Source organism: Poecilia reticulata, chromosome 12 (genome assembly GCF_904066995.2).
Source record: "Poecilia reticulata chromosome 12, P_reticulata-male-v2, whole genome shotgun sequence".
Taxonomy (NCBI): Eukaryota; Metazoa; Chordata; class Actinopteri; order Cyprinodontiformes; family Poeciliidae; genus Poecilia; species Poecilia reticulata.
In genome coordinates this window covers 20,849,253-20,873,764 of record NC_088841.1, presented here as the reverse complement: position 1 = coordinate 20,873,764, position 24,512 = coordinate 20,849,253, and the positions used below count along the sequence as shown (strand labels likewise).

At 36.8% G+C, this 24,512-nt stretch overlaps 1 protein-coding gene across 1 annotated transcript in view; it reads left to right on the top strand.

Moving 5' to 3' along the window:
- The window catches only part of il11ra (interleukin 11 receptor subunit alpha), a 47,535-nt gene that overhangs the window by 6,005 nt on the left and 17,018 nt on the right, over positions 1–24,512 (top strand). The gene's annotated exons all lie outside the window — the stretch shown is intronic.

The window sequence follows — 24,512 nt, the reverse complement described above, 5'->3', positions numbered from 1 at the left end:
TTTTGTTTTCAATTCTAACAACTCTACACTGGCTTGAATAATGTGCTGTTTATGCCATTAGTGATCTGATTCTCAAAGCCCAAAGTAATGTCAACATTAAGACCCCAAATCTAGACGAGTTGAACAAGGACTGTCTGGGGTAGAGGACTGATTCACAGTGGAGAGCAAAGAGGAAGAATTGTAAATAATTTATCCCTAATAATAGTCTTTGGTAATGTGTTGAAGATGTTTTAGTCAGTTAAATTTAACAGATACAATTTCAAGTAAAAATTAAGTTTTGGATAAATGCAATAAATTTTAATTAAACATCTAATAGTAATAACGTTCAAGGACTAGAAGAGACGAGTCTTCTCATTTTAGTGAGGTTTCTGGTATTCGAAGCTATTCTAAAGACACTAAAGCACTTTATGCCAAGACATTTTTCCATTCTTCAGTGTTGGCTTGGTTTAACCCTACTGATTCCACTTCAATCAATGGGTATTATCACATGTGTAGTTTTATTTCTCAAAGTTCAATTGCTGCCAGTGTACGAACACATATTTCTAACAGACTCACAGCATTGTTCGAACTCTTTCTTTTTATTGGCTTGCTTTATGTATTTATGTTTAAATTAATATGTGACTGAAGCAGCTGGAAGACATGAAAACGCTGGAGTGTTACGTACTAGGCTTAGGAAAACACCTGCTTTTATACTGGAACAGTTCAGTTTTCACTGTCTTATGTAATTAATCAATTTATTTTTGCTAAGCTTAAAATTGTCTTGGCTAGGGAATTCAAATAAAATAAAAAACATTGTTCACTACCAGCTTCTCCAGGAGGATTTGAAAATGCAGATCTCAATAGTTTGGGGGAACAAACTCTTATAAATAACCATTATAGGCATCTTGTGTAAAATCCATTACAATTCTGTAACATAAAAGCAAAAACTGTTGCTTCACATGACTTAGCCACAAACAGCAGGACACATTAGATACACAAAGGTTCATCTAACTAACTTAAGTTGATAAGTTAGCTACATAATAATAAGATATTGCATACGGCAGTAATTAGGTTGACTTACATTTCATAATTCATGTAGGTCTTACAAAGCACACTGGTCTGAAAAAAGGTCTTAAATTGATCTAAATGAAATTTGCATTAGCAGTGTTTATATTATGTCTGTGTGGCTTCATGTTTTAAGTGAATGAAGGAAGGTTTTCTCTGTAAATAAATAATGCATTTATTTCATGTTGATGGAAATATGTTACTTAAAAGCCTCCACTCAGGAAGAAGTTTTTTTATATATATATATAGTCGAATAACCCTGAAATCCAGACAGTCCCTGATTTATTTTATCACCTTTTAAAACAAAAAGGGCTTTTGTGAGGTTTCTGTCTGTTGCCTTAAACCGGAATTATTATAAAAGAAAAGCACTTTCCAAAGTAAGACAGATTTTCTTACATATAAATATTTTAGAACTAATCTAACTATTTTAATCAATGCTGTGGTGACTTTGAAAATAGATCCGACTTGATAGATTATTCAAGCTAGGTACAGTAAATAGTCTTTAATGGAAAAACTCTGTTGAGGGTGTTGGTTTCAAATTTTGTTCACTGTTATTTACCAGACCAACATAAAGTAAACAGGATTGTTTTTCAAAACAGTCAGGCAAAAATGCCCCAGAGTTTTTCAGTATGTTGGTATTGGCTTTCATCCTGCAGGTGGTCTTGCTTACTATTACTGTCATTTCTGAAATGTTCTAGTTTAAAAACTTTTTTCAGACTTGTCATTGAAGACTTCTTACACTTGTAAAACAGTGAAGTACATGTCTCTCATTAGCATTTCCTGTAGTGACATTTGTACTTATCGCACGCTTAAATTTTCATTTTATAGTTTTGGTTGTTATGTAACATAATAGCAACTGGAAACCCTATTCTCATGTGGGGAAAGTTCATTTTTATTTAGAAAGTATGATGTATGCTTTAGTATTTTGATACACTTACAAAATAAGGCTATACTTTCAATTGCTATTTTGGTTAAAAGGTACATTTTCATCTCGTGGGAATTGTAGTCATGTTTCTGCAACATTTGTCCCAACTGTGTAGAAGAGGAAATGTGTTTTGCATATTGAAGTCTACAAAGACCAAAACATATCTTTGTATTTTTTTATTTATTTATTTTTGCTTTTTCCGTGGGATTCCTGTTTGTTTTTTTTTTGTTTGTTTGTTTGTTTGTTTGGTTTGTTTTGTTTTTTCTGGAAACTATTTTTAATTTCTGAGCAAAAATAAAACTACATTTCATTGAAACTAAGTCTCCAAAAATGGTAAAACATTTGATAGTAGTATTTTTGCCAAGTAAGGCAATGTTGAAATTGAAATTGGAATGCAAATTTTCTGCTCCTATCTCTTAAATTTTGTATCAGTCTGTTCCCATCTCCTCTGTGAGCTTTATTTTGACCATTGCCCTCAATGCCATGCCAATTTCAGTGACACTTCTTTAGTTTTGACTATCTTTTTTTTTTATAAGAATATGTTCAAGTTGTTGGAAAGTTATTGATGTTGTACTACTATGCAAACTTAATTCAATTTATTGTAAAAAATATGCTAGCTTTTCTTTTTATTGAGATAGTGCCAGATCCACAACATTTGGGGCCTTTTTCCTCTCTGTCTTTCTCCACCACACTTCATTTATTGAAACCAAGTGTGAGCACAGTTACTGTAAAAAGAAACAAGTGACTGCATGAAAAACCATAACTTCTGAATAGTATACTGATTTATGAAAAACACCAAGCTTGTTATCTTGAGCACTTTTAGAGAAATTGTTTCAATCCGACTTTAAATTGTGTAAACCACATGGTGAGAAAGTATTGTGGTTTTAAAACATTATCTCAATGCTGACAAAAAGCATGCCTTCGTGCATGTACTGATTCAGATGTGACTTTCAAAACTATTATGCCGACATGAAGTCTTTGTAAAACCTAAATCTTCCTGTGTTGAATTAATCTTTCTTGCCTCTCATTTATTGTCTCTATAAAGATTTTACTACATGTTACTGGAGTGATTAAAAATAAAAGGAATCAGATTCACAAGCTGTAGTATGTGAATTGAAAACAGGCAAACTTCACACAATTTCTGAAAGAAAGAAAAACCCCAAATAGATTCTCTGCTAATAATCTTGATTATATGTGCACCCTTCTTTTGTAGAAGTGTTATGTTGGTGCCTAATGGTGAATAGATGACATATAGTTCCCTAAGAAGTAACCATATTTCCTTCATGTGTCCTTGTGAGGAAGTGACTATTTTCACTCTGGAGGTGATGTATATTTGATGAACTTGTCTGTTTAAGTTATGTGACAGTCAGTTGGATTTTGCTGGCATGTCTAATGGTGGTATGTGTGTGTTGTGATACTCCAGTTGATGCTTCAGTGGTACTATGGCTTTTCCTAGAAACATTTCATTGTCTTTTTGTCTTATCCGGTTTTCTTACATTTGCTCTCTCTCTCTTGCTCTCTCTCCTCTCGTTCTTGCCCTCTTTCCCTGTTAGCATTGAGCATCTGCCTACTCCCTCTCTTTTAGCTCTGACTGTGTTTGTTGTCTTTATGGAGCATTTGCACACTTAAAGGATAAATGGATGCTATCGAGCATGATGATCATATCTGATTTGGCAGACAGGTGACAAAAACAAATGAGTATAAAGTCATGATGTTGCTTTGTTGCGGAATTACAGCTGTATTTGTTCAAATAGTTTTTGCAAAAAAATAAATCAGTTTTTGTTTATACAGGTTGGGGGATGATGAATGTTTGCAAAATATGTATGTTTTTTAGGTTTTCCCAACTATTTTAGTTGGTAAAAAACTAGTCAATGGTTTTATCCGGAAGAATTTCATGCAATTAAAATGCAGCTAGACGTTATTTAAACATAACCCTGGTGTGATATTTTGGTGTTCAGATTGATCAGTGTTTGTTAACTTGCTGCACTCCATCGCTTTTCAGATGACTCATGTCAGGTGTGATTATGTACGTTGGGACTTGTGGGTGCACTCTTTATTCTCTGACCTTCCAAGTTTAAGAAGATTCAAAGCAAACTCTGTCAATAGTCATTTTTCTCCAGTATTACTATAGTGGATTCTCTGTCCTCTCTGAACTACGTATGCAACACTTTTATTGCATTATATAACCAATGAGGTACATTATGTAAATTGACATGTCTACTGTATCTTCTCTCTTGCTGAACAGATAATTATTAGACAGTTTTTGATCTGAACTTGGTGGTAGATTTCTGATCTTTAGCTTTTGTAAAGCTTTGACTTGACATGTTAATGGAGTACAATATGTTATATTAGCTGTTATCACAGTTAGCGTTGCAACAACAGATGTTTAACAGAAAACAGATCAAATGAAATTTCCAAAACCAGCATTTTCCAAGGCAACAATCGAAAGCTCGAAAGAACAAAACAGAGCAACTTTGTTGTGCTCTGTTCAGCTTTTCTGTCATCTTGGTTTCCTCTGACGTCTCTGTGCCTCGTCTCGCTTCATGTTGGAACACCTCACCAACACTAAAAATAGCAAACTGTCAGTAATATTATCATCACTCAGCCACAGGTTGCAAAATGAAGAGTTTTGTTGATACTGTAGCATGGTAGGATTACTAATTGGAAACAGATAATCTTCTTTGCTTTTTGATCCACCAGTCAAGAGTCGACCATTCTGAATTTCATCCACCATCCAGTTTTTCATCTACAATAAACAACTAAGTTCATAATTTTTTTCCTCATTAAGAATTGACGCGTTAAATTTTTTTTTTTCTTTTTACGCTTTATGGTGGTTTGTAATATTCTCTTGAGTCTCACTTTTGTTTGATTTTTTTCCAAACTTACAGTAAATCAGGAATGTCTGACTGAGTGCTGTTTTACTCTAAACAGATGTCAAAAACCAGCGACAGTTTTGTTGGCTTGATGTATGGTGGCCTCTGCTTTTGCAGCTGACAACATTTTGTTAGATGTATTTTTATTTTTTTTTTCAGACAAAGAGAAGGCCCTGCTGATGACAGCCATGCAGCAGATGTTAAGGTTGTTTGTCAAACAGACATCAGAACATTTCAGCAACAGTGTTTGGAAAAAAGTGCATTTGGCAAGACAGCTTCAGTAAAGGATCTTTACAATAGCCAGTAAAGTAATCAGATTAACATTTGTTTTAGATTGTGGTGAGTAATCATCTAGCCTGAAAAAAAAAACGCATTCTTTTCATACCACATCTGCACTCAGATGTTTTCAATGCATGCTAAACATTTTTAAAAAGCCGAACCCCTGAGTTTCTAAATGGCTACATAAGACTATACTTTAAGGGAACATGTTTAAAATGTTGAAAAATTAATTATAAATAACTTTAAACATCCACAAACTATCACAGAAGAGAAGCGTTCCTCTCTGTTTGATGATAAACTTATTTGACCTCCTTTTTGTTGCTCGTTAAATAGTCTATTCCTTGTGTCAACATTTGCCTTAAGATTTAGATAAAATTAAAGTGGGCGATGGCACCGAGTTCACCTGTGCTCAGTGAGCGTAAAAAAAAAAGAAGAATCAAGTCCAGCTTCTATCAATTTGCATTCATGTAATTCTTCATTTTTTAAAAACTGTCATAGTTCTAAAAGATTTTAAAATATATATAAATTAAAACTTATCTCTGCAGGTGCAAACACGGTGCAGTGTATTTTTACCGAGGTAAAAATTCTGTAGTTTAGCCTGGCAGAAGTCGAAGTCAGATTATTACCTCAAACTAGTGTGGTCATGTAGAGGGTTCTCTGGTTAAACTCCACCCTCCATCTGCTTCTGCCTTTGATCATGAACAGCCCTTTTAATCTTTCTCTTGGATCCCATCAACACACAAACACACACATACACACTCACATATGCTCGTATGCACGTACACAAACAAACACCAAGCATCTTAAAGTCAACAAACTTCAACCAAATCATGGTGGTGCTCTGTAAATCAGCCTTTCTATCTCCGGTGCCATCTCGAGCTTGGATAATCTGCTCCCTATGAAGCCAGCGCTGTTCATGGAGCCACGCAGTCTGATGAGGTCTTCTCGTAATTGGACATTTGTTCACGCTGAAAGAGACATCACTGCAAATTGTATTGCGTCTGCTTTTTGCATGCAATCCAAGAACTCTGTGAGGTTGTTGATTTTGTTTCTGTAAAATGAATATATAAAGGAATAATTAAACGTTTCTTTGTATTAGTTCAAATGTGACATGTTTGCTCTGCTGACTTGGTTTCACTGAAAAGTCAGAAAGTCTCTTGAGATTTCCCTTCAGCTTGACATTTTTAGGATCCATTAGCCCCAAAGTCTGCCTTAAGTGGACAGTCTCATTTTAGATTCTACAGGGGCTCCACTATGTGATTTAGTCTGTAAGTGTGTTATTTAGGTTTAGTCGGATGTTGAGTCTGTGAAGGTTGTTTACTGTGTGATTCTTTAGCCTGATCTTTGCTTCAGAAAGCTTTCTGCTACTCTACAAAAAAAAAAAAAAACTTTTATTATTCAGATTTATTTTGAATATCACTTGAAACCATTAAAAAAAGAAAAATAAATAGTTCTGGACACTGTTTTTCATACAAAAGTTGAGGCATAGTACTTGTCTCCAATGTCCTCCATAAACAAGCAAGATACAACATCGACACCTTGGCTGTGTTTAAATAATTTAAAAAGACGTGCCAGTGCTCATTCGCCAGACATAAAATACACCACCTTGTGTTTGCAGCCATGGGGAGAAAACAAAGATAGTGAGCAGGTGTTAAGACCGTTCACAGCTGACTGGAGCAGAATGGGAAGGGTCAACCCACATAAAGCCTGAGGGCCAAATGACATTTCATCTAACATTTTGAAAGATTCTACTGCTGCTGACTTGGAGGTAGATTTGTACAGAGAAATCTTAGTTGTCTGTAGCACAACAAAGGATACAAAAAAAACAACTACTTTTTCTAGATAGAGGGAAAGCTTAAAGAGTGTCTGTAAAGAATATTCCTAAACAATATACAAAAAACACATGAATATATTTAGATGTCTTAACAAGAAATAAAACATGCACAGTTTTGAGCTAATGTTATATCAAGCTGTCCATGAAAACCACAGTCACCTATTTTAGTGGAGTGCAGTGGATCCTCTAATGAGATCTTCCAACATTCCTCACACTACATCATGTTACTGGATGCCCTGCACAGTATTTTATCACTCCAGGAGAAAATGGACATTGGTGCCAAGATTTTGTTCTCAGTGGCTTAAAGTGAAATCTTGTCTGTTCAGACAGGATTTTTTTGAATGTCTTTTTCAAGAGACCAAATGACTGCGTGTTTCAGAAAACTAAGCAGAGGAGTCCCACAGGGATATGTACTCAGCCACTTTGTCTTTACTTCGCTGATGCATGATTATTTTCCAGATTCAGGAAAAGCAGGTCATTGAGTGCTTCATCATAGTTCAACCAGAATGATACGATTCATCAACGAGGATGAACTACAGAGAAGAAGTGCAACAGTTTTTGAGTTGGTCTGTGGACAGCACTCAGTCCCACATTGTCGAAACGAACTTATTTTGGGTCTGTACATCAGTGTGCATCCCTGTGGGGAGGGTCAGCAAAACCAAATTTGTGGGAATCTCTCCAGATATCCCCCTGTGTCTTGATACAGCACATGCAGCCAAGAAATTTCTTCTGAAAATACATTTCCCCAGGAAGGTAAAGTGAAATGCATTATCGAGGCTTCTTTGAGGTCATACTGAATCCCGCTTGAGAACTTGAGGTGTGATACGGTTAGCTGAGAAAGTCATTGGTGTCTCATTACCCTGTTTGAAGACCATCTCTTAGGCAAGATGTGAGCAGAACTCTTCGATTTTGCATGATTTCTTTCACCTCTTGGACATTTAACCTCCCACCATTTAATACATTTAACATCAAATCAATAAACATCTACTTAAAGAATTGCTTAAATCTAGTCTATGCTATGCAGAAGAACTGCTATTATTTAAACTAAATGTAGATTTCATTATGACTGTTCTCTACCAGCATCTGTGTATTTTTCCTCTTCCAACTGTATTTATGAGAGAGCAGACATCTACCAGTGAAGAAAGTGAAGAAAGTCTCTCATGTTTATTTTCCCATGGGATTTACATTTTTGTACCACTTACTAGGCTAACATTCCTTTGCAAAGCACATTGAGCCAATCTAAAGACTGAAAAAAAGCAACCTCTAGAAAACGATAGTATGATACAAAGAGAAGAGGATGCATAGTCCTGCCAGAGGATGGCGCTATAGCTAATGCTGCTCGGGCTTGCAATCCAAGAGAGGAAGTGGTCAACTTCGCTCGAAGTTGACCACTTATGTCTTTACAAGTTTAAATAAAAGTAAAACTTCCATTCCCCAAAGGCTTTGTCAAGCTTTAAATGCAACAACGGAAACCATGATGTTTTTACCCCAGTTCACATCCGACTTCCTGGGATAAAATACAGTAAAACTCTGCCTTGTCTCTTCTTCTCTTATCTTTCTAAATACTTTATTTACTTCCTTTTGTCTTTTATTCCTCTTTTTGCCTATTTCCATCATTGTCGTTCTGTTAGCGGCTTAACTCTACCTGTCTTCCTCAACATGTCAGGACAGTCAGTCATCCAGTCTGTAGTAATGGGGAAAGCATGGAGTTCCCAGCAGAGTGACTCATGGTTCTAGCAAGCAGGGGTCGTGCAAGTGTGTGTGTGTATATGTGTGTGGGACAGCTAAAATATGTGTGGGTGGTGGGGGGAGGGATAACTAAATCACGTGTGGGTCTCTGTGTGCGTGCGTGTGTGTGCGTGTGTGTGTGTGGGTGTGTGCCCAAACATGTTTATGTAATTTGGGTGTATGTTTGCCATGTTTTCCTTCCTGCTCGACTCACGGTGAGAGATTTGTCGGTAGTGTAAAGGTCATTTGGTAGTCAAGAGTAAAGCACACATAAATGAGGGCTCAAATTAAAATGAGCCCTAAGAGGAAAAATAAACTTCTGTTTTATTTTCCCATACATATGCATATTTTTTATCTCCCAATAAACGTGTCAATCTTTGCATCTTGGACATATTTATCTATGACTTTCCTTTTTTGATTATTTCCTGTTTTGTGGACACTGTATTGTGAATTGACCTGGCAAACCCAGACAAAGTCTTTCTCTATCTTTAGGTGTGTAAATATGTTCTTTATTCGAATATTATGATGTTGCCAAAGCTGGTATGTAATAATTATTATCAGTTATGTGAAAAAAAATTGTGATTGTGAAAGGATGAGCGGGAATGAATGGATGATGCCTTTCATATCCATTTGTAAACAAACTGTTTCTCATTGCTTTACTTCAGCATCATAAGTGCATAGTTTGACAATCCTAGGATTGTCAAACTAAGATTGACTATGCACAAACTATGCACAATCCAGGGAACTTCAAACTTATCAGTCTATATGATCAACTTTTTGGGTTTGTTTTTGTTTTCATGTTTGTTGGTAGTGTAAAGGTTGTGTTTTTTGTAGCTGTAATGACAGGAGTGTAAAATGCCTGCAAAATGACAAATTTCCCAATGATCTGACTGCTATAAAACGTCTACTTTAAATTTAGAGATTGTAAGAATCCCAACCGTTTGTAGCATTTTAGTAGTCATTGGTTGGCTTTAAGAAAATTAAAAGCAACCTGAAGGAGTTTTGAATAACAGTAATTATAATATGTGTATACAGTTTTCAGAATTTTACCACAAAATAGGTAGCAGTGGGAATTTCTCACTGAATAAAGTACCATTAGTATTACATACATTTGTATTACACTGACCAACAGGGTTTATTGAAAAAAATGTACAATTCTCTTACATTCCTTTACGTCTAGCATGATCATACAAGTCACTTTCCACCAGTTTTATGTGTGATTTAAGTGCCTCAAAGGCAAATATTTTAAACTAGAAATGGGATACTGGTGAGAAAAAGGAAAATATGCCCAGCATCCAGTTTAATTCTTGGCTCTATTTCAGAAATGTTCACTTTTATAAATAAAATTCCCGTGGAATACAATCAAAGAAAAAAATTTTAAATAACAAATGTCAGGATTTTTTTCAAGCATCAGAGGAGCACCTCTGCTTAGTTGTAAAATTTGAATCAGTTACTCTTTACCGAGTACTGTACTCTTTACTGTGCATATAGCCATGCATAATGTTACATAGTGTATTGCATACGTTTATGCCTTAGAGCTGTTGACTCAAAAATCTTAAGTGAATCTGTTACTACAATCTGAATTTTAATTTTTCTAATTAAAACTATCTGCAGACATGTTGGCATGTGAAAACTTTTAATGGATTCTGTAATACAGTGCATTTAATATAAAATCGATTTTCAGGAGTTGGGTGTGTTCAGAGACTTCCATACCAATTACTTGATTCACTCTGAAAACTGAGGTAGGACGGAGACATTCCTAATTGTTGAGTGTTATCTTTTGAATGTGTTCACATGTGTGTACATGTACCCAAGGGTGACATTAAGTTTTTCACTCACTCGAGGCACACTTTAACCCAGAAATGTTTGGATTTGAAATGCACTATTTAAGGGACTCGCATCAGCAGCTAGTTTGACCTTCCAGATGTTATGACGTCAGCTCTGACACCTATCCAACTTTGTAATTAAAATACAGTGTAAGCAAAACACTCTTATGTGAAACAGTGTGTGACTTTCATTAGCTAACCAATGTAGCTTATCGAATATTTTATATAAGCCTTACTTTGGGTTAGAGATTATTCTTTTCCAATTGACTCTGCAGTGGCAGAAGCAGACAACGGAGGCAACCAAACTAAGGTTGCCTTGATGTAAATATGAAAAATGGCTCCTCTTATCCCATTCTCACCTATACGAGTTGCTTAACATCACATTAAATCCCCAAAACGGTGAGTTAAAATTATGCACAAAGCTATTGTTACTGTTGGGTAAAGGTCATAGTCCAGCATAGGTACATTTTCATTTCTAAGGTAACGGTTGACATAATATGGAAACCAGAGAGCATACGGTGTTGCAGTTTAGGCATTCTGACAAAAAGTTGGAGCTTAGACAGCTCAACATTTTTGTTTTGTTGGGTAAAACCTCAGAACACTTCTGTCATCACAGTTTTTACACTAATAATATAGTGTCAATGGATGTAATACCTAATTTTTCTGAAGTGGAAACAGTGCAGTTTGTGATAGTGTGTGTATATGTTTATGCACATGAGAGCGTCTTAGTGTTGGATAAAACAGCAATCTTCAACTATCTGCTTCATGTCTTTATAATTACTTCCAGCAGTAGAGAGGCGCCAGTCTACGGTGTTAGTGTGCTCACCCGGGCACAGGCACACACAGATTCAGACACTCGCGGCTTACCGAGCAGATCATCGGAGGAGCGTGGCAGAGCAGAACCGATCCAAGCTTACTAACCTTATTGCTTTTGAGTTTAACATCAGGCAAGATTAACAAGCAATGTGTGGGAGCTTTTCTGAGTGTGTCTGTTCATGCATTTCATACATTTTCAGATGTAGGCAAATGGATATTTTGTTTGCTTACGATTAAATTCAAAGAAAATGTTTGTTTTTTTAAATTGAAATACTTTTACATTTCATCGTCAAACCTGTAGCGTATGACGTCGGTGATTATATGTCATATTGTGCTGTATATGTGCCTCTGTGTGCAACTTTTTTGGAGGGATAACAGAGAGCAGATGTGGAGGAGTAATGTTTAAAGACCCTGTCATTGGCTCACACAGAGCAGATGTGTGTTGGACCATCATCTTCCTTTTGGCCAGTAGCTGCACTGAGTCAAACGGTTCGGCTGCGTTTCACACGCTGAACAAGCAGCATAAACAAACCTCACAATATAAGGAGACAGAAAGCCGATTTATGCTAATAGATGCTGTTGGGATTTGTCAGAGCAGAGGGAGGTTGACTTTTGGGTCAATGTGCGTATGGCTGGAAGTCTCTTGACAACCAGTACACCATTGCCATGGTATTTTCCTAAACACTGTAATAAAATTTGGTTTACGGTAAAATTCTAATACTCCCAGCTGATTTCCGTTGAATGATCTCCAGACAATTAATCACCGTTAAAACGGGTAAAGTTAAGAAGTACAATAAAATCACGTCTTCTGGTGATTTATGGTTTCAATTTCTTTTATGGAAGCTCCTCCTTTCTCGCTTTTTTTCTGTTGTATTTATTTGCTGATGTATGACGACTCCTTTTCAAAAGAGCATGAAGACATGTACAGAATTTACAGTAAACGAAATGAGGTAATATAATACTGAATGAGTGTAATAAAATATGATCAACGGCAGTAAAAATAATATGAATGAACACAAATGATTCTACTACTACCTTTTCTTAAGTTTATGGATGTTGCTCTTCACCATCCACATCTATTTGTATCCTGGTAAAGATATGTAATGAGCTGTAAAATAGAAGTATATGTATTATAGTTGCTTAAACTTCCAATAACAAAATTTAGAAAAACCTTGAATTGGAGAGGAATTCAGTAAGTGAAGTATGTAGGTAATATATTGATTCATGTGTATTATAAAAGCCGTACTACAATTAGTAATCCATGCCTTTCTTTTTTCTTGTGGCACACTTAAGATAGGGTAGAACTTCAGCTATTCTTTCTTGATGCATACTGAATGTATAAAAAATCTGTATAATTTGTTTTTATTGTGACTGTAAATGTTACTAAAGTCAGAGTACATGCTGAAACAGTTGAAGAGATTCTCACTTTATGTGCTTTGTGAAATGATCCTAACATGATGGATTTATGTTTAGGAAAACAAATTGGTTGTTTTCTTATAAATACTGTGATTATCTTCTGGTAGATTTTATGTGTGATGGTTTACTGTGGTATGACTTGGTTCCTGAGTATATGTGCCAACGGGCCTTTGAGATTCAACGCCCAGGGACAGCTGAGGGTGTTGATCCTTCTTTGTTCCTCAAATTGGGAAAGATGAGATAATTAAACATTGAAGTGAAGCAGATGTGGGTTGATCTTAAGTCGGTATAATGGCCTCAGAAAATAAACAATTACTCACCTAAGTTTGCTCAAAAGCTTAAAACAACTGGAACTGTGACAAACAAGGTTGGGTAAAGACTCAACTTTATCTTTCCAAGACCAACAGTGAGGAGAACGGGAAACAGTTTTTATTGTAAATAGGCCTGTCGCGATAAACAATAAATCAATTAATTGCACAATAAATTAAACTTATCGAACTCATTTTAATTATCGGCTTTATCATTTCTTCCTGTCTTTTTTCTTACTGTTGATGACATTGAATGAAAAAAGGTTAAACTCCGGTGCTCTCCACTGACCCTCCCTTCCTCATTTCCTTAGTGTAATTTCCAGCGCACACGAGTTGTCGGCCCATTTTCAAAACCTAAGAGACACCACATTAGTTGACAGAAATCCTAGGTATAACGGTTCGATCGTGCTGTGTGGTGTCCAGCCACACACTGCCGGATGATCGATTACGAAATCACTAGCGACAATCTTAGATCAGCCATCAATCTAAGATTATCTTAAGGGGAAGATGGGGGCAAAATATGGTGTAGTGTGAACTATTGTATTAGGTAGTGGGATGTGCCGATCTTCTCTATTTAAATCTAATGATTACTCAAGGGCAATATAGTACAGACTTCATAATCTGCACTCTTTTGGTTGAATACAGTATTTATTTCCACTTTGGCTTTATCTTGTTTACTTTTTATTCAAGTACATTTTTTGTTAATGGAGACTGAGAATCCATTTTATTTTTGGTTGTTTTATTTAGTTCCAGTTCCAGTGTTATGTGTTCTTTTGAAAATAAAGTGTATCTATCTATGGCAGGAAATGGCGTGTATTATTAGTCATTTCCATTAAATCAGTGTCGAAAGGTATTGAAACAATATCGTTTATCGCAATAATTTTTTAGACAATTAATCGCTCAGCAAAATTTGTTATCGTGACAGGCCTAATTGTAAAGCATTTTCTGTACTAGATGTGCGTATACATGTGGGATAGTGTTGTGCACATACAGACTGTTTTTACCATGACGATGGAGCAGACGGTGCAGTGCCGGAGCATAGATGTGCCTCAAAAACTGTGGGTTGTATGGAACAATAGATGCACTGTTAAAACCCAAGAAGAGGGTTTTCTTCTTGTTGGCAGTCATGAAGCTTCCATTGGACAACATCTGCTTGGCAACTCAGTTTGTGGTCATTTGGTTTTCTTGCATAAAGGCTTCAGCCTTGCTAAACTGGAGCACCGTGTCCTACCTTTCCTGAGCGAAAAATGAAAACTAAAGCTAAAGACCCATTTACAGGAGTGGTTAGTCTAACTTTAACTTTTTGTGGATTATCATTAATCCGTAGACCTTGCTAAGTTTTTGCACTTCTGTGTTTTTTTTTTTTTTTTGAGAGTTCCAGGTTAAACTTTTAGTTTGTTTGTTTTGGGTTCATCAGTACAGTGGATTCATTGTAAAATCTTGCAGTTGATATTTATGCAGCTAACTCATTGCATGGCAGGAAATTGTAACAGGAGGTTTATTCGCTGATGGTGTGAATATGTACGTTTTTAATTTGTTGTAGCTGAGTAGTTGTCTTGAGTCGTGTGTTTCTAATTCTCTAGACATGTTCTTCTTTGATGAGAAACACCAACGCACAGTCTAAAGAGAAGCGTTTGTATGCAGATGTACTTCTGCTAAGTCCAAACTCCCAACCCCCACTCCAAATGATGCAGTTCAGTACGTGTTTATTTATATGTTACATTGGCTTCAGTATTACAAACTTGAGTGCTCACAGGATTGCGGTCTTTGTGTGTGTGTATGTGTGTGTGTGTGCAAATAGCTGGCATATGGTAGCCATCTTGCCCTGGCGACAGAGCTGGAGGAAATTCCAGCGTTATAGTGCTGAAGCCAAGATCCTTACTGCCACAGACACTCACTCGCTCTCTCTCTCACTTACTCACACACAACACACACACCCACACACATGCACTGATTGTGCCAAACCCACACACACAAAGTAATATTTTTTACGTCTAAAAGTATTGAAAAGTTAACGGAAAATTCTCAGATAGGAGCCAAAAGCTGTTTTGTATTTAAAGTTTCCACTCTTCCTGCCTAATGTCCTCCCCTCTCCCTTTTTGTTTCACATACATGTGTCTGCACGCTTAATGCCTAATCTGCAGATTGTCTTGGTGTTATCTCAGTACACAGATGGAGCATTTACTTCTTATGTTCTAAGGCTTGGAAAAAAGTAAGAAACAAGTTGAGAAACCTGTTAGCTGAATATTTCTGGCAAGGTATATTTCATTTAAAGTTCTGCTTTTTTTCATTAACAGCATATTCCTAGATAAAGTTGTTTCTGCTCTTTAATGTTCTATGCTGATTGTCTTTCTGGTTTTATTATTTATATGATCATCATCATAGTCTTAAGTTTTTGTAAGCATGAGGTGCATTTAAAGAGTGGAAGCATAATACTTAATTTTCACTTTATCATCTAACCCTAAAGTAAATATGGACTTTACAAAAAATATACACAGATGAGACTTTTAGTATTTTTGAAATGGCACTGAAAAGACTTTAAAGTTTTGATATGTGTTTTGCATCTTAAATTAGTAATTAGCAGTTAGTGTATGTAGCATTATAAAATTAGCAGTGTGTCCATTCTAGTGAATGGAAATCTTAGTTTTAATTCTAGGTTCTCAAAAGCTTGTCCATTTACAAATCCAGCATGTTTTATGACATGAAACAAATATGTTTAGCCTTTCTGGGCCTGCACCAATCACCAGTAAGTCAATTTATTGCATGATAAATTAAAACGAGTTCAATGATTTCCATTTGCATGATTTATCGTTTTTCTTTTTGAAAGACAATTTAGTTTATAGAGACTTCATAATTTATTTAATTTGATGTTTCAAATTATTGTTTTATTTTTATTTATTTTTTTATGTTTAAAATGTCTTACAATTCCAGTATTAAAGGTTCATTAGAATGTAAAGTTTATTGATTTTAGAGAATATGTTTGGCTTTTTTTTCTTTTCTTTTTTTTACCATTATTTGAAACTGGTCTTCTCAAAACTACAATTTTATCGTTTATTGCAATAACTTCTGGGACAATTTACCATCAAGAAAAATTTTCTATCATGACAGGCCTAAGCCTTTCTATTATCTACTAAAAGCCTTGCACTCTCCGAATCTACCACTGGCTGACTGGGCCACAGAAATGTCATTCAAGACATTTTCCTTTTGACTAGTTGCTTACATTTTTGCACTTCTTCTAAAATCTCTTTGAAAATGTAACTTGAACTTTATTTCCCCTCAGCAACAGGGCCCACTAAGAAGAGCTAAAAAATCATTTGCTTTGGTTCTGGTCACCTAATTTCTTGTTACAACCTTAAAACTGAGCCATAACTGTAATGTCTTTATTGATAGACAAAAAACAGAAAGTACATTTTCTTTTATTCTAAAGTTTTGCAAAATAACATGATTAAGAACTATCAGAATTCTTTGGTTCCCTAAGCTAGAAATTGCAAGCAAAAAGATCATTACCATTGGCACCAGAGAAGGATTATGAGGTTATTTGGAAAAAATTTTGTCTTTATGGTTTTTCTGTGAGGATCATTCACTAGTGGAAATCATTACAGACATCCTCTATGTTCCCGAGAGCAGATTTGCTTGGAAGTTCATCCTAGAACGAGATTGTGCAATGGTCAGTGAAGCTGCGAAAACCAAAGAGCTGTGTCTTTGGTTTTCGTCAGTGTGAACAACACACATTTTGGTCAGTGTGTACAACATTCCCTCTGTTAACATCCACAATGAAGTTTGAACAAAGTTCAAACAATAACCTTTAGCTTGGAAGTTTGCCACAAATCAAAATATCTTCAAAAAAAAAAAAAGATGTGAAGGATGCAACTTGAACCACCAAACATCCTAAGCGACGTCATTTAGACGGACATAGCTGAGGTTGAGATGTTTAGTGAAAACCAACTACGGCGTATCAATACAAACATCTCATGCCAACTGGCAGCTGAAGCTTAGCAGAAACTGGGCCAAAGCACAAGACAATGATCTCAGGCGCAGTAAAAGCTTGAACAAAATACCTTTAAAGGAATAAATAATCAAGGCATTGTATTTGCCAAGTGAAATTCTGGACCACCACCTGACTTGCTTGAAGTGCCGTGGCGGGACCTTAACCAAGTTAAGCATGCAAAAATGTGACAGATATTAATGAACATAAATCCTGTTACAAAGACGAGCGGGCCAAAATTCCCTCACAATGACGTGGAACTGATTAAGCCATACGGAAGACAATTACTTCTAATTGGACGGTGCCAATTTAATAATGAAGCAGTTCACTTTGACCTACTTCACATTCCCGTCTGTCAGCCCCCTTTTTTTGGTAATATATCCCACTCCTTTCCCACTCCTGTTCCTGCCATGACCATGACCTCTCATTCCTCCCTACCACCTTGTTGTTTATCTGTCTTGGTGCTCCAGAGCTGTCAGCAGGTAATGTTGGCTTTGATGCCAAGCAGAAACTTAATTATTTTCTTTTTTTGTTCCTCTTTTATTTAAATTAGATTAAAGCTGTGTAAAAAAATTTGTTTGTGTAAATGTCAATTATATGTGTCCTGTCTAGAGCAGAGATGAGGGAAGCCGTGGATGTTGGTATTTGTGTTACTGCTAAGATGGTTTCCACTGTATGTATTAATGCACATTAATATATTTGGTGTGCAAACTATTAAAATGTGAGAGCCCCCTCTCTTTTTAGTGGGGCTTCAAAGTATTAGCCTTTCACAGGTGGTTGTGGTCACAAACCTCCTTAAATATTGGTGATCCACTGAATGCTAATATTTAGGATTTTTGTTTACCTTTTGCAAGAGATAAAAAGTGAAAATAAGAATTTAAATTGATCTATGTACATACACAACACATATTCCATTCATATTTTGGACAGCGTCTGGCCTGCAGTGAATACTTTTGCTTTTGCTTCAAACTTATCTTCTCCCTTCTCTTGTTCCATTCGCTCATTCACACCTCAACCAGCAAAGCAAGAAATTTACTGGCACTCATTTAAAGACGGCTGTAGTCTGTGTGTCAAAAAAGAAAGCCCTGCGCTTTATCCGCTGATGCGCTTTGAGCTGCTCCACATATGGAAATACAGACCGACACACACGGATGTCAGTCAGCGGTGCTCTTATCGCCTGGAAAGGTCAGGAAGACAGGGTGTGCAGGGATTGCCATGGTGACCTGGGTAAACACCAGCTCCATTGTAGTCCTCCCCCACCGTCTTGGCTCAGCATCGTAACGTTGTTGGCTTAGTGCACGTACACGCGCACACAGAGTGTATTTTTTCACTCCGTCTCATTCACACTCGCATACAATGCACAGTCAAGTCATTTAAAACCCTACAGTTTTGTCAGCATTTTACTCTTGGAAATAGATGTGAGATACAAACAAGTAAACACACTTTAACTATTGTTGCAGAGGCTGTAGGGCTATTGAAACATCGGTCTATGTTAGTTTCTAATTTATGACATGTACTCTAATGACCTGTCCTTCTGAACAGGACATCCTGCAATGATTTGTTATGTCACTGGCCAGCAAAGCAGAGCTTCCCTGACTCAACAGTCATTTTTCTTTTTCAAAATGCTAATATTCCAGCAATGTATTGTTGGTGTGCTTTAGGGTTTTTCCCTACAACACCCAAGATCTGCGATATGTCCATCAGCTAACTTTAAACAAGTTTCGCCAAATTCACTCCACCTCCTACCGACCCCCCAGGCCTGGCTTTTTTCCCCCCCTCCCTTACTTCTATTCTCTGTCTGTCTGTCCTTTCAGTGTCTTGTTTCTTCTCTTGTAAAGCTGCCTGAATGTGCAGTGGCATGCCAAAAACAGAGTGACTCACCACGTGGGATTGTGCTGCCATGGAGAACACTGGTTAATAAAAAGCCTTTTTAAATGTGATCTTTCTCTGTATCCGTCTCATTTTATCATCAAGACTTGAGAACCGATAAAGACATCTTCAACAAACCCCTCAGCGTATAGGTATTGTTTGAGTTTTGTCTTAATACATTGACTTTCACTTTTTACTACGTTTGAATTGGGCGGAACATTTTTCACCGAGAAAGTTTGTACGTCCCGGTTTAGCAATTACTTTTTATCGCTTTGTAGTTAAGAGCTCTGAGAACACTTTCAGCTTTATGACTGGCTAACTTGTGCTTTGTGGTGGATTTACAACTTTTGTTGTTTTTCTGCTTTTACGAATTGTGAGTACTTTAAAGATGCATCCTAGTGACAATGACCACATTCCCGTGTCTGTAGAGAGGTTTGGCTTAGTATTCACAGTAGAAGGGTGACTGGAGGGTGTGACTCAGGCTATTGGCTTGTGATTACACACTCTGACAAAGACCTGAAAAGAAAGCACAGCCAACACAGTCAATCTCTCTCTGTGACGCTTGATGTTGCCCATATGCTTTTCGTATTTATCACGTAGAATATCAGACTTGTTTTGTTGTCTAGCGTGGAGTTCAAAAAATAAAAAAAGCTCTCGATGGAATGCATTCACATAAAAACTAAGTGGAGACTTGGGGACTAGTACTAAAGATCAGTACTGATTAGAAGCCTGGAAAGCTGTATTAATCACCAGATCTTCATCTTCGCCAGGCGTCATTTAACTTTATGTAGAATCCCTGGACACAGGTAAAGACAGTCTCATCTTTAATCAGACCTGCAACTAAACATATTACAAATAAAATATTATAACTGTTTCCCAATTCTGCTCTTAATAGAGCTACTTTACTGAGTAATAGGTGTTTCTTTAGTTTTCACACACTGCTCATATTTTTCACATTTGAAAATATTTTTACACGGTCAAATTGATCCTACTGTGTAACCAGGGTAAAAGGATTTTTAATTTTTATTTAGTTTGTTTTACTCAGTGGACCTCTGCTCATATTCTGACACAAGTTTTTTAGACCACAAAATGTTTGTGAATTAAAATAAGTGAAGTTCCAAAGACATTTGCTTTTCACTTTTTCTTTGCTTTAAAAATGTATGTAGTCCTGCTGACCATTAGTATCGGCTGAAACAATGGACCTTACCAAGCTCTGCCCAGAAACGTCCTCTAAAATCCCACGTGGGTGCATGTCTCACAAACAAAGCCTCGCGGAGCTTAGTTTCTATGTGTAAACATGGCGTCTTTCATTTTGACTGACTCTGCAGAGTATTTCTGAGTCGATTAGTGTAGCATTTCTGCCGGATTTTCAAAAAATATCAGCCACGACAATGGACAGGGGAACCAACAAGTTCATGTAATCTTTTTTGGACGACATCAAGGTTTTTGAGCCATGCCATGCCTCCAAGATTGTGCGCGTCACAGCTAAATGCTACCGGTTGATGAGGGAAACAGTAGATCCTCACACCCTCAGCATAAATATAGCTGTGGACAAGATCACTGATGCCTATTGTTCTTGCAAGGCTGGGTAAGTCGGGCATTCGTGGTTTTGGGGGTTACTTTTGAATCAGTGATTTCTGTTGTTGGCAAATGTTTGAGTGTACCTAGGCCTGATGTACAGTTTAGCCTTTTCAGGTAAAATAAAATCTTTAATGTATGTCAGATATAGTACACATTGCATATTGATCTGTTCAGCTAAAGTAAGACTGTATAACAGACAGGCTTCAACGTGTAGAAGTTGTATCGGTACTGCCATTATGCTGTACTTGGCTAAAAGGTTTTCACAATGGATGTGTTTATTATTGACTTTGTTTTTCATTCACTAAACGCAAAGAAAGCAAAGCAATAATACTTACAACAGCAGACACTCCTTTGTTCTTATTGATCCTACGACGGTTGAGCTGCAAATGCGGTCGTGCACAAGCTTTGATCCAAGCAAGGCTTTCCGTTTCAGATTTTGGAAATCTGTGAATTTTAGATCCACAAATATGATCAGGATACCTGACATCGCCTGTACAGATACCCCACTGACAGTGGAGAACCATTCTTTTTCTGAGTCCTGACGCAAAAACTTTCTGCCGGTCTGCTAGTCCACAATGTCCATTAGCATGTGTTTATTACTGTAGCTTGTGTTTGTGAGACGGTCACGCACGTGGTAGCTGCGCTGTGACGTGAAATGGGCATTAGCCAATGAAACACGGCCCCTGTGGTAAGGTCCATGGGCGCCAGCTTTGCCACGTTTCGTTTAAGGAGAATCAAATGGTTTAAGAAAACCTATTTACTGAACTTTGTTCTGGCAGGGATTAGATTGCGGGAAAACTCGATCAGACTAGGAGACAGAGCAGGGGCTTTACAACTCATCAGGGTCAGATACAGATAAGAACCAGCCGACTGGAACTGATAGAACAGAATAATTGTGACCTGCATATTTCATTTTTTTTTAAGATGATCGAACAGGCAAACTATACTAATAGAGCAACAGACATCTGGGTACTTAACTTTGAACATTTTGACGTGTGAGTGATGAAAAGCCATCAAGTAGATGAGATGGCGAATGTGTCAAGGTCTAAAAAAAGAAAGCAACAGGCTGAAAGTGGAGGATAGCAGAAAGCGTGTCTGTGAGGTTTAACATCAGACTAAATGTTGCTGACAAGCTCCGTCATTAATATTCCATTTGCACATTTTAACCCATCAGCAGAAATGTTTCCTTTTAACCATCAGAATTTCCTTTTTATAACAAAACGGGGGGAAAAATACATTAAGATAACACTTCCATTACACTGGAAACATTTAGTCATGCTTCTGAAAAAAAATTTCAAAAATGATGAATGTAGGTCTTTTGCTTTTGAGTACGATGAACAAAGTGAACTGTACAATCTTTTTCCTTAAAGATTAGTTGGTTTTGCTTGTCAAACTTTTTAAATAAATGGAAAAAAAAAATCATATTTAAAAAACGTAGCCAGAGTGAATGATCCCAGTCAACTTGAGCATCTTGTGAATAAGTAATTATCCTTTGCTTAGCTATGCTTATGTCACTGTGGAGGTGTTTTGACCTGCTCTTTGCAGACTTTTTTTAGGCCACAGTGGAAGGATTTTCCTTGCAAAAACCGTTTAAAATTGTGACACACCATCTCAATTAGATTTATATCAGGATTTTACTAGACCACTAAGGGGTAAAAAAACAACAAAAAAAAAAACACTTTTTAACCATAAAGAGGAGGACCTTCTGGTGTGCTTTGGATCTCTGTTTTGCAGCATAACCCATGTGTAATTGAGGTCAAGGTTGCACACTAACGACCAGACATTCAATTATCTTTTCTCATCACTGTATAGCTTATGAATACCATCCAGTGTTCCCACTGAGTTTTTGTTCATGGACTGTTTCTCAGCAGCTTAACAGTAAAATGGAGGAATGTAAGCAAGCTAGTGAGAAAGCTGTGAGATTTAAATTTGCCCCATACTCTGAGGTGGCGGTGGTGAAAGTAACACGGCTGTGCTACCTCGTAGCACGGTAGACACAAGGAGGCCGACAAAGATGTCAAGAGTATTTTTGAACGAGTTTATGTAGGAGCCACTCAATTTTCCCGTTTTGGTTAATTGCGTGAATTATTTGGAGAAGGAGGTAGTCTGCTATTGTAAACTTTTATACCACAATGAACCTGTAATTCAGTTGTCGATTATAAAATGTATGTCTGGAAAGCTTGGCTGCAGAGATTTCCAACCACTTATTGTGACTGAACCCAGGATGCGCGAGGCTTGTCGCGGGTCGGTGTTTATTTAATGGGGTCAAACTGCATTAATGTGAGGTGTAATATAGTCAAGCTGTGCCAATGTGTTTTGTTTATTTAACATTTACAGCTGCTGGTCATATTAAAATGTGTTTTGAGGCAAATTGTATGGAGAAAACAATGAAACACCGACAGTTTTATTTCTGTTTGTCCATATGTTGCTGTCATGTCATCTTAAGAGTCCTCTTTGTAACATATTGTAAATGACCCTTTATAAAACACTATTAATCAGTCACTAAGATGTAACACATTGCTTAGACGCTGGCAGCCTCAAACATAACACCTCATTCTCCTGTTTACTTTAAGGTTTATATAACAGATGATCTGTTTGGCTGAGATGCTGTGAACCACATGTTGGAGTGTTATTCTCACTAAACCACAGTGATCGCAGTTCAAGCGCCCGTAAATAAACCTTCAAAATTCAGAGTGTCTTTGCAGATGGCATGAGAGAACAGTCTGGTTTTTGCAATGGTCAGGGATATTCATACAGTAGAACTGTTACAAAATTCTCATGTGATAACGGGAAAAAATATCCGGTTGATGGCGTCAGATCAAAGATTTCAAACATAAATGTTACTGTTGCAAAAATAATCCAGACTACTACAGCTGCAGCAATCTTATTTTCTACAATGTTTTGAAGATTTATATTTAGACTTGGGCAAAAATAAATGCCTGCCATGACTGAATGCTGGCTTTACCAATCCAATATTTACATTTTTAAGAGTTCCTTGTGCAGTAAAAAAAAAAATCTCTCCCTCTCTGTGTTTTTTTCTTTTTATGCAATAACATGTTTAATTTAATTGTTAGTAACTAGCTAATTAGATGGCTGTCTGCACAGATAACCAACCTGCAGTCTGCTGCGTAGCATACATGTGTTTTGTTGTTTTCCAACTGTTGTATTACCTTGATAAGAGTTATAAGTGGTGCATCTGTAGTTTCCACACTATCCTTGAATTTTGGGTTTGGAAATATTGGCAAACGAATGAGAGAAAAGTTCAACCACCATTTTTCTGCCTCCTGACCAGCAGTGTGAAGCAGCAGATCGGAGAGAGGAGGAGTCGTCTCACTCTGATGACTCTCAGAGGTTGTGCAAGGACAGAACCTCTGGCAATTTCTGCATCTTCTCATTAAAAAGGAGCTCAAACCTTAGGAATGGTGTGATAGAATACGTTTGAGTTTTTAATAACCACAGCCTTTTGTTGACAGCCTTCGCGATACCTTGATTCCGATAACTGACTCATACCTACGTGGATGAAATCTTGGCAGAAGATGTTTAGCTTTGCAAAGTTTCTGTTGCATTTTAAAATGTCTTTCAAAGTATTCAGATTTATTTTAGATTTTTAGACTGTTTTATGTGCATCCAGATTTCCCTTATTAGATCTTAAATAGTTTTTTTTATAATACAAATTTTCTGTGTTAATTGATTAACACTAGTTTGGATTGTTTTCATACATCATTCACTTGTTCATGTGTGACAAAAACTGCAGAGGCAGAAGTGGAGTGTTACATTTTTAAAGTATAATGATACATGGCTAGGGTAAGGGCTAGGCTAAGACTAACCAGTGATACTAACCTGATTGTAGATGCAAGTCTGTTTTAGGGTGTACTCATTGAGACACTTTAATGCCACATTCTTAATAAACAGCAGATTAATTTGTCTGTTTTAATCAGCCTGTGGGACGATTTAACAGCGCTTATAAAAACTTCAAGACGGCTTGCTTAATTCGACTTTGTTAACAATGTATAACTCTGGTTAGACAG